Genomic DNA, 13,010 nt, shown 5'->3' with positions numbered 1-13,010 from the left:
TTCATCTGTGCTGTAGCATGTGGTAGGATTTCATTTTTTTAAGCTGCACAGTATTCCATTGTGTGTATAACACAGTTTCATTATCCATTCATCCGTCAGTAGACATTTAGATTGTTTTTATATTTTTGCTATTGTGAATAATGCTACTATGATGTGGGTGTGCAAATATCTCTTTGTGATCCTGCTTTCAGTTCTCTTGGGGATATATACATATATATGTATATATGCAGAAATGGAATTGCTGGATTACATTGGTAGTACAATTTTTACTTTTTGGGAAAACTGCTATACTGTTTTCCATAATGGTTGTACCATTTTACTACCAACAGTGTGCCAGAGTTCCATTTTTCCCCACATCTTCACTAACACTTGTTATTTTCTCTTTGCTTGTTTTTTTGTGTGTGTGTGTGTTGTTGACTTTCTTTTTCATTTTTTTAATCGTAGCCATCCTGACAAATGTGAGGTGATACCTCATTGTGGTATTTTTAATTTGCTTGTTGGCTGTTTATATATCATCTTTGGAGAAATGTCTGTCCAAGTCCTTTGCCCATTATTTAATTGTTTTTTTTTTCTGTTTAATTGTAGTTTTTCATATAATCTGGATATTAACCTCTTATCAGATACATGATTTGCTTTTTTTCCTCCCATTCTGTAGGTTGTTTTTCAATCTGTTGATTGTGTCATTTGCTGTACAGAAGTTTTTAAGTTTGATGTAGTTCCATTTGCCTATTTTTTGCTTTTATTGCCTGTACTTTTGGTGTTATATCTAAGAAATAGTGCCCAGAGTTAAAATTTTTTGAATCTTCCTGCTGTATGAATACATGATTTCTTTATTCACTAGTCCTAGAGGGATAGGTTGATCATTAAGAAAGTAACCACTTGAGATAGAATAACATGGCTTTGAAATCTAGCTCCTCCACCTACTAACTTATAACCTATTATCTTGAGCAAGTTAGAGAACCTGTCTAATCTTTAGATTTTTCATCTGCAAAAGGGACAATAATGTCCTGATTCCACAGGGCTCTTAGGATTAAATGAGTTAATACATGGAAAGCATTCACAGGAAGCACTCAATTTTTTTTGGTATCATTTTTATTTTATGAGTGTGAGGCGCAGAATTTTTAAACTTGTAGTCTGGCATTCTGTCATACAAGCAACTCGAATTAGTATACTGAAAGGATACTATAAGATATTTAAGCACAACACAATTGTAGCTCTTAAAGACATGAACATAACAAAAGTAAGAAATATAAAGTGAAAGCAGTACAATGTATTATAAGACAGTAGAATGTGATTACCAAATGATGATAGCATACAGTTGTGATATAGTCTGAAAACCTTAGTTCAGATGCAGACTGCCTCTGACAGCTTTGTAACCAGGGACAAGTTACTTAGCTTCTCTGAGACTTGTTCGTTATGTGTAAAATGCAGATAACATCACAGGATTGATATGAGCCTTAGCTGAAATAAAGTTATATGTAAACATTTAGCGAAGTGCATTTTACATTAAATGTTTTCAGATATTTATTGGAAGAATGTAAGAATTCAGAGGAGAGAAAAGTCTAGAACATTTTTGTAAGCTCCTGGTAAAATGTTTAATGTAGAAGGGAATTGAAGCTATTGGTTAAAATGAAATTTTACATTTTTATTTTACCTCTTCTAGACTACTAGCAAACCCTTGTAACTCAGTTTTGACTGACTGTTCCTGTGGATGTGTTTTCATACTAAGATAGGCAAAAGAAAACATTGTGTTTTAATCTTCCTTATTTTTATACATATAGTCAAATAGAAAGATATGAAATGAAATTCCAGCTAAATTCCAGAATTTTTGTCTGCTTTGCATTTTATTCTTGCCAGTTGAGAAACCTGATTGATAAAACACTTTTAAAAACTGGCAGGAGGTTTTCCCTGAGGAAAAACTTGATCTTCAAATGGATCTAGGATGTTGTTGATTTCTCTGTGTTTTTAGTTGAGAATATTATTTTACAATTTATTTATTGCAGTGAACTTCTAAGTGAAATGAATTTTACAGCTTTCAAATATTTTCTGACTATGAGTTTATATTTGAAAGGATAGATATACATGCATAGCTATTACATAGGAAATATAAATAGTCTAGAGAAGTAATGTCAACAGGCAGAAATTAAATTACGTTTTAGTTTCTTAAACTATATTTATTGAATTATTGATATATTTAGACTCACAAAATGATACCATTTCACTGTTTTAGTGCTTTATATTGCTATTTTAAGACTTTAATATTTCATACTAATTGGGGGACAGTTTGAAATCTTTTTTTCAAAGAAAAACATCTTTATTGTTTTTAGGAATTTCATAGTAATTTGAACCAGTTGGAGGCCTTCTGCTTCAAAAACGGCCATCATGTGTCTGCTTTAATGAATATATAGCTTATGTATAACTGGTAGCATCTATTTGCACAATAGCAATTACTCTTATTTTTATTTTTTCTTTCATGTGAGAAATGTGTGTGTAGATTTTTTTTATTGCTACATTATTTTAAAATTTAAATCTAATAAAAAATTCAATATTCTGTCCCCTTTTGTCTCACTTAAAATGGTTAAAGTTTTTAAAATGTAATTACACATCTGGTGTATTATCCAAACTATTCCTTTTAAACAATTTTATTTTTTTCTATTTCTGACTTAATTAAAATTTAGTGACAAATATAAATTTATGCATTTAAAACAATTATTTTGATAGCGTGAAGTGTTATAAAATGGTTTCCAAATTTCAGCTAATAGCTAAATGATTTCAGACATTATAGCTGAAGAAAAAATACTGAAATTTGGTTTTGAACCTTAATTTAGTAGTTGTGCAACCTTGCATCTATAATTATCTTTCTGAGCCTCAATTTTCTCATCTGTAAAATGAGAATCTGGTTATTCAACAGATACTTACTGAATGCACAGCTTTTTGTGCCAAGCACAGTTCTGGGAACTAGGGAGTCAGTGAACTAAAACACAATGTCATTGTCCTCTTGGAGCTTACATTCTAGAGGAATGAAATATGAAGTATCTGCTGGACATAATAATGGATCAATTCAAGTGTTGTAAGAATGTCATGTATGATTACTGTGGCAAAAGTATTTGGTTAGAGCCTTGGAGTTAACAGTATAACATTTGTCTCTTCTGTCATTTTTTTAGTTACCTATTCGAACACAAAATAATTGCTTTAAGTTAGGATTGATCTCCAATTTTGATTGAACTACTCATTCCATGCTTAGTTAACATGTCAATTCTCCCTGCCCTGCTGCATTCATTCCTTGTATTGTCTATGCATATATCTATCCCTCTCTTATATTAAAAACCCCTTTCCCTTAAGGAACCATTTTTATTTTAACCACCTTTTTATTCCCATGTTGCCTAATAGTGTTTTGTGTATACTTTTGGTATTTATAAGCCTGAATTTTCCAGAGCATTACCTGTTTATATAATTGTATTCCCTTCAATTTAGGTGATTTATTAATCAAGGAATTTATAGCTGTAGGGCTTTTCACTAATATATTTGTATTTTCATTTTTATTTTTTTTCAAGTATATTGGTATTTATTATCCACATTCTTATAAATGTAAACATTCTAAGTGACTGTCTCTAGTGCAGGTACATTTAACATATGAAAGCTCCACAGTAAGCTACTTTATTTTGTATGTAACAAGAATCAAGGCTCCAAAAACTCAGCTGTGGCACAAAAACAATAAAAATAAAGAAACAAAACAAACCTTGCTAACAAAGTGAATTTCTTTTGGTTATCTTCATTACAGATAACTGTTGGCTTTACAAGTAGGAATTATGTTAATTTGTTCATATATGATCGCTGGAAGTTAAGTCTTTGCCTGTAGATAAGAATTAAAGGTTTTTCTTTTAATTTATAGGGTTTTTGGGTTCCAATGTAAACAGCACCAGTGAATTTTCACAAAACATAGCTTTGCTACTTTCCCCTTCATTTTCTACAATCCTAATTCTTTTCTGCAGTACTGTATCATTTCTCCCTACCTTATAATCAGGACTGGACTGCCTGTGTAACACTGTTCTGTTTGTAAACAAAAAATTAAAGCTTAGAGTACAATATAAGATATCTCTTAGATTTTCACTCCACAGTGCATCAGGTGCTGTTTATAAAGTTTTTGCTTCTCTCAAAACACTACAAAAATATATGAAAAACCACATGTGTTTAGCCAGCATACATTAATAAAACATTTTACAACTGGAATACTTTGGAGACCATGTATTGGAATTACATCACCTTGTCTGAATTCAAGTGCTCTCTTCATAAATCCAGACATACATCCAAACATATGCATTTATGATTAGTCTACATACCCAAATTTACTATATGAAAGAGTTAAGTAAATTATTTTAGGTTCTCCAAGTGAAAGTGCTTCTGGTAGCAAACTATTTCTAAATCCCCATTCCCCCCAAAAAGGTGTTTAAAACCTGTGCAGAAAGATGTATAGCTTTTTCCGAAAATTATACTACACACCAAAATGTGCTTTATCGGGAAAACTAATCCATGCAATTGAATATGTCCTAAATACTTCATGATTTTAAGTGAGACCAACTTAAACATTGTCTAGAATTAAGATATAGTGTTACAGTATCTGATTGCAAAAAAAAGGTCAAAATTAATTTGGCCAAAACCTAAAAAAACAAACAAACACTTCCTCGTCTCTTACTGAATGAACCAATGTGATCAATGTAACTGTATATATATTAATCTACCTTAATATTTCCATTCATTAGCATTTTATCTTAACACATGTACAAAGCCTCATAAGCAATTTCTTTGTGAAGGTGCCCCCCCCCCAAGAATATATAAGCACAAAATACTAGACAGACATTCTTCTCCAAAGTTTTATTTCACTAACTTCATGTCAAATTTCCAAAACTGTTTTCTGGTCAATTTACTATCTTTACTTGGCTTCCCAAAATGGTAGTACCAAAAGATTTATGGGGTAGGAAGAAGAGACCATTTTAAGAAGCACTGCATTTACTCATCTTCACAAGGCAACAACAGAGTTGGGCATCTGACTATTCAAAAAACAAAGCTTTAACAGCATCCAGGAGGGCAGGCAGGCAAACCAGGCTGTAGACACTCTTCCATTTGTCAAAATCAGACCACAGAAAACCTACTCCACACAGGTATGAGACGTATCACCATTCATCTTTTCTTTTTCGGTTGCCGCCACATTTTTCTTCTTTTAATTATCATATATATAATTTCTCAAGTCCTCCTTTCAATCCATCTCCTATGATTGCACAGGTGGGCTGCAAATGCCAGGGAGTTGATGAGCTCAGTTCCCCCATTGCTAACAACTTCTCAACTTCTGAGAGAGATAATGAGTTCTTAGGTCTTGTTTGTTAGCAACTGTAAGTACAGGAACTCCTTGATTTTCTGATATCCTAGTTTTGTGAAGTTCACTTTTTACTTCTTCCATCCTTTCAACATCAACAGGGTCCACAGCAAACACAGTGCCATCTGTGCACCTGGTATATGACTTTCACAGTGGTCTTAATTTCTCCTGACCATCTACATCCCAGAAGTGAAAAGTGACTATTTTAGAATTTCCCAAGGTTACCTTAAATTTTTCGGTGTTAAATCCTTTGGTAGGTACGGTGTTTACAAATTCATTGAACTGCAGCCTGTACAATACAGTTGTCTTTCCAGCAGAGTCCAAACCCAGGATAACAATGTTATAGGACTGAAACGAAGGCAGGCTGGACAGGATAGAAGTCTGGTCTGACAGTCCAGTCCCCATTTCCAGTTGCAAAAAGTGTTCCAAATTGAAATGGTTTCGTCTTACTGCTTTAGAATTTCTCCACCTAGGGGATCCAGCTACAAGACTCGAACTGGAGTCTCCAAATGAGAAAGCATTGGTAGGCGCTTCCACACGCTGGGGTGGAAGGCCCCGGACGTCCACTCTGCTTAGCTGTCCAAGCAGCTCTAACATATTTTTTAAATGAAGCTTTTCCATAATCTGACAAGTGTGCAAAATGTACATATGTAAAGTTTGTCACTGTAGCAAAAATTTGAAAAGAGTATAAATATTCATCAGTGGGAATTAATTGTTGCATTGCATTCATGTACTGTGTACCTGTTAAAAAATGATGCCTCTCAGTAATTTCCCATCCATTGACCCCCTCACTCTGCTGATTGGCTGTAAATCCCCAGCTGTCTTTGCTGAATTCTGAGTTGAGTCTCATCTCTCTCTCCTATTACAACAGTCCCAAATAAGATCTTCCAAAAAAAAAGTGAACCTGTATTTATTGCTCTAAAATGATATGCACAATGTACTATGAATTAAATAAAGGACAAACATATGCAGATTATCCTAATTTTATTTAAAAATATCTAAAGAGCTAGACCACTAGCTAACTAGAGTAACTAGAGTTAAGTATACCATAATGGGTATGTGATTTTTTTCTTGTGTGGAATTTATATGTGATTTTTTTTTTACCATGTTACTTTTTTTTTTAAATGACGTGAGCAACGTTACTTTTGTAATCACACAAATGAATGCTATTTCTAGATTTGTGAGGAAGAAGAAAAATTTTATTTTTCAAGTCATGTGTCCTTATTTCAGACAGCATCTGCTAATGATGGACATTTTATATAACAGGTGTGTGGCAGAAACATAAAATAAAAACACCTGTTTCTTCACTTCTGGATTATCCACATTAACATTTTTAATATTGTATTTATTTTTCACTGGTTCTTAACATGGAATATATTTAAATTCAGACTACATTAAAACCCTAGGCAAAGCAGTATTCTGGAAAGTGAATGTATAAAATAATGCTGGATAGTTTTAAAACCAAAAGTAAATGTATTCTGGTTCATAATTACTGTATCTGCCCAACTAATGTTTGTAATAATGTACATTATTGTAAATGAGATCTCATGTGATAGCTAAGACTTAGTAAATCAGGAAAATCCAATGTGCTCTAAATGCTGGGAGTGTTTGAACTGAATCATAATACTTTCTCAGGCATTGGTTCCAGTGATTACTAATACAGAAAACCTTGCTGATTCCATTTGTAAGATGGTAAAACTGGAGATTGAGACCCAGAGGTAATGGAACTTGTGCAAATTTTAACTGCAACCAGTGTACATACATAGTCATTGTTAGCAGGACCCTTACATATGAAACTAGAAAATTTTTCAGTATCCTAATAACTATTGAAAATCTAAAACAACTATATAATACTGCTTCAGCGCAATATTCAGCATATAGCTATTAGCATGGGAGATGTCCAGAAAAACACTGGGAGAACATGTTTGTGCTAAGAATGAAAGGGAATATACAGATAACTTCTAACTAGCATGTATGGGGACTTTGTGGCCCCCTGTAAATACTAAACATAGGTAACCACTTTCATATCTGGCTCTACAATTTTTTTAAATTAGTTAGTTATTGCTTGGCTAAAATACTTATGGAAAAGGGCACTTCCCACCCTAACTGATGTGGCTCAGTGGACTGAGTGTCGGTCTGCGAACCAAAGGGTCACTGGTTCGGTTCCCAGGCAGGGCACATGCCTGGGTTGCTGGCCACATCCACAGTTGAGGTTGCATGAGAGACAACCACACATTGATGTTTCTCTCCCTCTCTTTTTCCCTTCCCCTCTCTCTAAAAATAAATAAATAAATAATCTTTAAAAATTAAGAAAGATACTTCCCCTTCACCTGTCTTAGGGTTACACAGTGGTACAATTCATATAGGAAAGGCTGAGTAAGTTCTTGATTGCTTTGATCAGTTTTCAAGAAAAGGAGTTGGTTCCTTTCTCCAAAAGCAATGGGATCCACGATTAGATTACTTCCTGAGTCCTCTAGACACCTTGCTCTTTGGTATAACATTGTTTCAAGATCCTCTTGTATGTTTCCTGTGCTAGGCCTGGAGTCAACCATATTTCCAGTAAGACCTGTAGTTTCTTTTAGTGGAAAATAGTGTTTCAACATTTCAGTTTGGCATTAAGGATGCTGTGGATGCTAGATTATTCATTGTTTCTGGGCCTTTTCAGTGTACAGAAACAATTCCTTCTATAGTAGTAATTGTTTCTCAAGGCCATGGTAAGTGATAGATATGTCATGATTATTTGCTTTATGCCACATCACATACATAAAAGTTTCTGAGTAATATTATCAACACTACCCACTAACATAATTATTGAAAACAGTTCAATTGTCTGCATATACTCTCCATTTCCCTCCCCATTTTAATATTTTTTAAAGTTTTGAAATAATTTCAAACTTAGAGAAAAGTCACAAAATAGTGCAGACTCCCCATATATATTTTCTCAGGCTTTCTAGTGGGTAAAATTTTGCCACGTTTGCTTTATCATGCAGTTCTCTACCTCCTTGTATCCCCATGCCTCCCTCCCCCACCCCCACCGCCAAGCATACACATATAGGTTCTTATATTTTTTCCTGAACTAATTAAGTTGTGGGCATGATGTCCCATTACCCTTAATAATCCAGCATGTATTTTCTAAGGCAAGGGCACTCTCCTAACATAACCACAATATAACCATCAAATTCATGAAATAAATGCATGTATCTCAGTCAAATTCTGCCAGTTTTTCCAGTTACAGATCTTTGATAGCGAAAAGGACACAAGTTGCATTTATGGACATGTTTTATTCTCCAGATACAGCTTTTCTCTTCTTTACTTTGGCATTTTTGATGAATACAGGTCACTTATTTTATATAATTTCCCTCAATTTGGGTTTTGACATTTCCTCATATAAATTTTGGGCAGAAATACTATAGAAGTGATGTTGTTTTCTTGGTGTTGTGTATTAGGGGACACATGTTGATTTGGTCCTTACTTGTAAGGTTAACTTTAGTTACTTAATTAAGCTGGTGATGCCAGGTTTCTCCGCTCTAAACTTACTTTTTTTTTTCACTTTATAATTAGTAAATATTTTGTGGGGATATACTTTGAGACTATGTAGATGTTCTGTTCCATAGCATACTTTTACCAACTCCTTTTAGCATTCATTGATGAGTCTATCCTGGGTAAATTTCTGATGTTGTCAAATGGATATTTTCTAATTCTGTCATTCCTTCTACAATTTTTTAGTTGGCATTCAACCTATTCAATTTATTAGTGTGGTTTATGGATTCCTATTTAATCCATAACTTTCATTTATTTTGATGCTAAGATTTAGTCAGTAGGAGCCCTCTGTCTTTTTGACATATCCTCATCATTTTTCAAGGATCTCTACTTCATGGCACAAAATTTTTTTCAGGCTCACTTTCTATTTTCTACCCTGGGAATCAGCTGTTCCTCTAAGGAGCCTTGATTCTTTTGGGGGGACAGTGATACTTGGAAACAGATATAAACACTAGATAAACTCATTGCAACAGGGATGTCATTGCCTCCAGGTAACTTCAGGAGACAGAATAGGAAAATATATGTATGAATGCATGTGTATCTGTGTATGTGTATGTATATCTGTGTTACATGTGTTTGTATGTGGGAAAATAGACATCTTTAGTAATTTAATCTGTTTTTATTTTGATACCTGTATGAGACTCACAAACTTCTCTTTGTAGTCCACCACCGAGTTCATTGGAGCCTCGCCCATTTCATATTTGTAATACCATTCTCTTGACAGCGAGACGTTGCTCTTGTCATCTTCAGTTTACTTTTTGAGTTTCCCCTGTATATAATGAGTTGCCTCCTTGATTCCATTGGTGCAGGCCCTATCAAACTCAGCCTTGTTTTTGGCTATGACTGCTTCCTTGGTCTCAATAAGCTTTCAGGCTTCAGCTACCTAAAGAAAGAGAAGGGAAAGAAAGGCCAATAAATTTTTTTTTTCAAGTAAAAAGAAAGGCCTACTAAGCCCACCATTTAAAAAATATTTCAGCCTATTTACAGTGTCAGAACATATCATTACATACTATATGCTCTGTCTTTTAATCACCATTTATCGTAATCTTTGTAGGTCATTATACATTTAATCCTCCCTATCAGTCCTTATGTATATCTAATTACTTTGGATTCCTGAAGCTTGTTGTCTAGCAGATTTCTAGGAAGGACCAATGGGAACTATGCTCAGTTAGTTCTGGAATGTTGAAACAGTTCATCTGTGATCTTAATGCTTTAAGTTGGGTGGATATAGAATCCTTGGTTCCAGTTTTCATTCTTTGGCTATTTAAGTATATTATTCCATTGTTTTGTGCAAGTATTTATTATTGATGAGCAAAGTCTGATAACAGTCTGTTTTTCTTTCCCTTATAAGTCATTTTATCTTTTTGCATAGAAGCCCAGTTAATTTTATTAGAATATAGTTTGGTGTTTATTAATCTGGGTCAGTATTCTTACATATGTGATTTGCCCTTTCTTTATATGGCTTCAGATGTTTTATGGTTTTATATCAGAAACGTTTTCTCCAATTATTGTTATATAAGTTTTTTTTTCCATTCAAGACTCCTAGTGTATGTATGTTGGATCATCTTTAACTATCTTTAATATTTGCCGTTTTCTTTCTAATTTTTGTCTTTTTCATTTAAAAAAATTTTTATTTTTTATATACTCTTTCATTTACACAGCATCTGTTGTGTTTATTAACTCCTTGTTTCTTCTAATTTAGTCTTTTTAAATTGATTTTTTATATCTTATACATAGGTACTTCTGGGGGTTGTCCTAATTCTAATTTATGTTTTACTTTGATTACGTGTAATTTCTTAAAGTTTTTTCAGGTCGGCTTGAAGTAGTAGGTTACAGTGTTTACCTGTTCTGTCAGCAAGTCTTTGTGGTGTGCTTTCATCGTCTTCAGATTTATTTTATTCCTATTTTCTTTTTTCTTATAATAACTTTGTATCAGATTTTACTTCTGCCTTTTTTTTTCACACATTTTTATGTGTAGTAGCCTTTCTAAATACACAGAAACCCTTCCTCATTTTTTGTGTAATGATTGAAAATACATCACATTGCTATGTAAGATCTCACTCCTTTCTCCTTCCCCACTAATTGAGTTTCTCTTAACTTTTTTTCTATTGCCCCCTCCTCTTCAGTTTGGGTCCTGTTACCAGTATTTTCTCCTTGGTGTGGTTCTGTTCTGGCAGAGAGCTTTGACTGATTAGTTTTGAGAGTCTGCCCTTAAGAATTTATTATAAACCCTTTGACTTACTTGCTATTGTAGTGCGCAAACCCCATTCCTTTTTATCACTTTTCTTAATTTTGCCTGCTGTGCTATATAGAGAGTCCTTATTGGTAATTTTGGAGTTCTTTTGTTCTGTGGACAGGCAAATGTCCTGTTACTATCCTCTACTTCTCACACATATGGTAATATTCACATAGGTCTCATAGCTATTGGGTGGGTCAGCCTCACCTTCTTGTATTATAGGATGCTGTACATGAGGTTTTGATTTTGCTATCTAATTACTGTGATTTTATGAGGGAATTTGAGGAGATTTAGATTTTAAGCAGCTGTCATAGCCTTCTTCGAAAATTCCCATAAGATTTTCATATTTAAAAGTTGTGAGTCACTACCCTATAGACCATGCAGTCTTCGAATCTCAAGAGTAACATTCTGTTTGCATAAATAAGAACTAAACTATAGTTAAAAACTGACTATATATTATATGTAATACTTACCTTGTTAATAACTAGTAGAGTGCTATCTAATTAGGAACTTTTCTGTACCAGCTACAACTAGGGTGTTATGAAAACTGAATTTCTGTCTTTGGTGGCCTCTTTAGGCATTAGCTAGGGAAAAAATTTGCTAGAAGTTCTCATACATGTATATGTGTGTATACAGGGTTGGGCAGAAGTAGGTTTATAGTTGTAATACAAATAAATAATACAATAATTTATAAATAATACAAGAATAAACTTTCGCATACAACTGTAAGCCTATGTTTGCCCAACCTGTGATGTGATTATATATATTTGTGTGTGTGTGTGTGTGTGTGTGTATAAATTTGCCAGTGACACTGCTAGAGTTTTGTATATATAACAGCTTTATTGAGATACATTTCACATACCAAACAATCACTTCGCTTAAAGTGTGCCATTTGTTGGGTTTTAGTATATTCACAGAGTTGTGCAACCATTACAGCAATCACTTTTACAACATTTTCTTCACCTCGAAAGGAAGCCCCATACTCATTAGCATTAACTCCTTATTTCTCCCAAATTCTATCCTTCCCTTCCCAATAGCCCTTGGCAACAACTAGTATACTATATGAGTGGAATCATACAATATGTCCTTTAGTGACTGACTTTCGGTTAGCGTGTTTTCACAGTTTATCCATGTTGTAGCATATATCAGTAGTTCATTTGTTTTCATTGTTGAATAATATTCCATTGTCTGGGCATATCATATTGTATTTATCCAGTCATCAATTGATGGACATTTGGATTGTTTCCATTTTTTTTCTATTATCAACAACACTGTTATGAACATTTGTGAACCAGTTTTTGTGTAGATGTATGTTTTCGTTTCTCTTGGATATGTACCCAGGGATAGGATTTTGGGGTCAAATGGTAACTATATATTTAATCTTTTAAGGAACAACCAAATGATTTTCAAAGTGGCTATGTATTTTACATTCCCACCAACAGTTAATTAGGGGTCCAGTTTTTCCACGTCCTTGTCAACACTTGTTATTATCCATATTTTTTATTATAGTCATCCAAGTGGCTATGAAGTGGATTTCATTGTAGTTTTAATTTTCATTTGCCTAATGGCTGTTGATGTTGAGCAACTTTTCATGTGTTTACTAACCATCTGTATATCCATTTTGAAGACTGTCTGTTCACATCCTTTGAACATTTTTATATTGATTTTTTGGCTTTATTGTAAATTGTAAGAGTTCTTTGTATGTTTTGTATGTATATATCTTTTCTAGATATATGATTTTGTAAATATTTTCTCCCAGTTTGTGGATTGTCTCTTTACTTTATTGATGATATTCTTTGAAGGACAAAAGTTCTTTTTTATTTTGATTATGTCCGGTTTCTTTATTTTTTCTTTTGTCACTTT

At 33.6% G+C, this 13,010-nt stretch overlaps 1 protein-coding gene and 1 pseudogene across 1 annotated transcript in view; one reads left to right on the top strand and one right to left on the bottom strand.

The window, feature by feature from the left end:
• Positions 1-13,010, top strand: part of DNAJB14 (DnaJ heat shock protein family (Hsp40) member B14) — a 46,674-nt gene that overhangs the window by 1,895 nt on the left and 31,769 nt on the right. The gene's annotated exons all lie outside the window — the stretch shown is intronic.
• LOC150019348 (ADP-ribosylation factor-like protein 4A) lies at positions 5,179-5,858 on the bottom strand (annotated as a pseudogene).

Source organism: Furipterus horrens, unplaced genomic scaffold (assembly GCF_987537825.1).
Source record: "Furipterus horrens unplaced genomic scaffold, mFurHor1.1.pri manual_scaffold_2, whole genome shotgun sequence".
Classification (NCBI taxonomy): domain Eukaryota; kingdom Metazoa; phylum Chordata; class Mammalia; order Chiroptera; family Furipteridae; genus Furipterus; species Furipterus horrens.
This window is presented reverse-complemented; position numbering and strand designations above follow the sequence as displayed.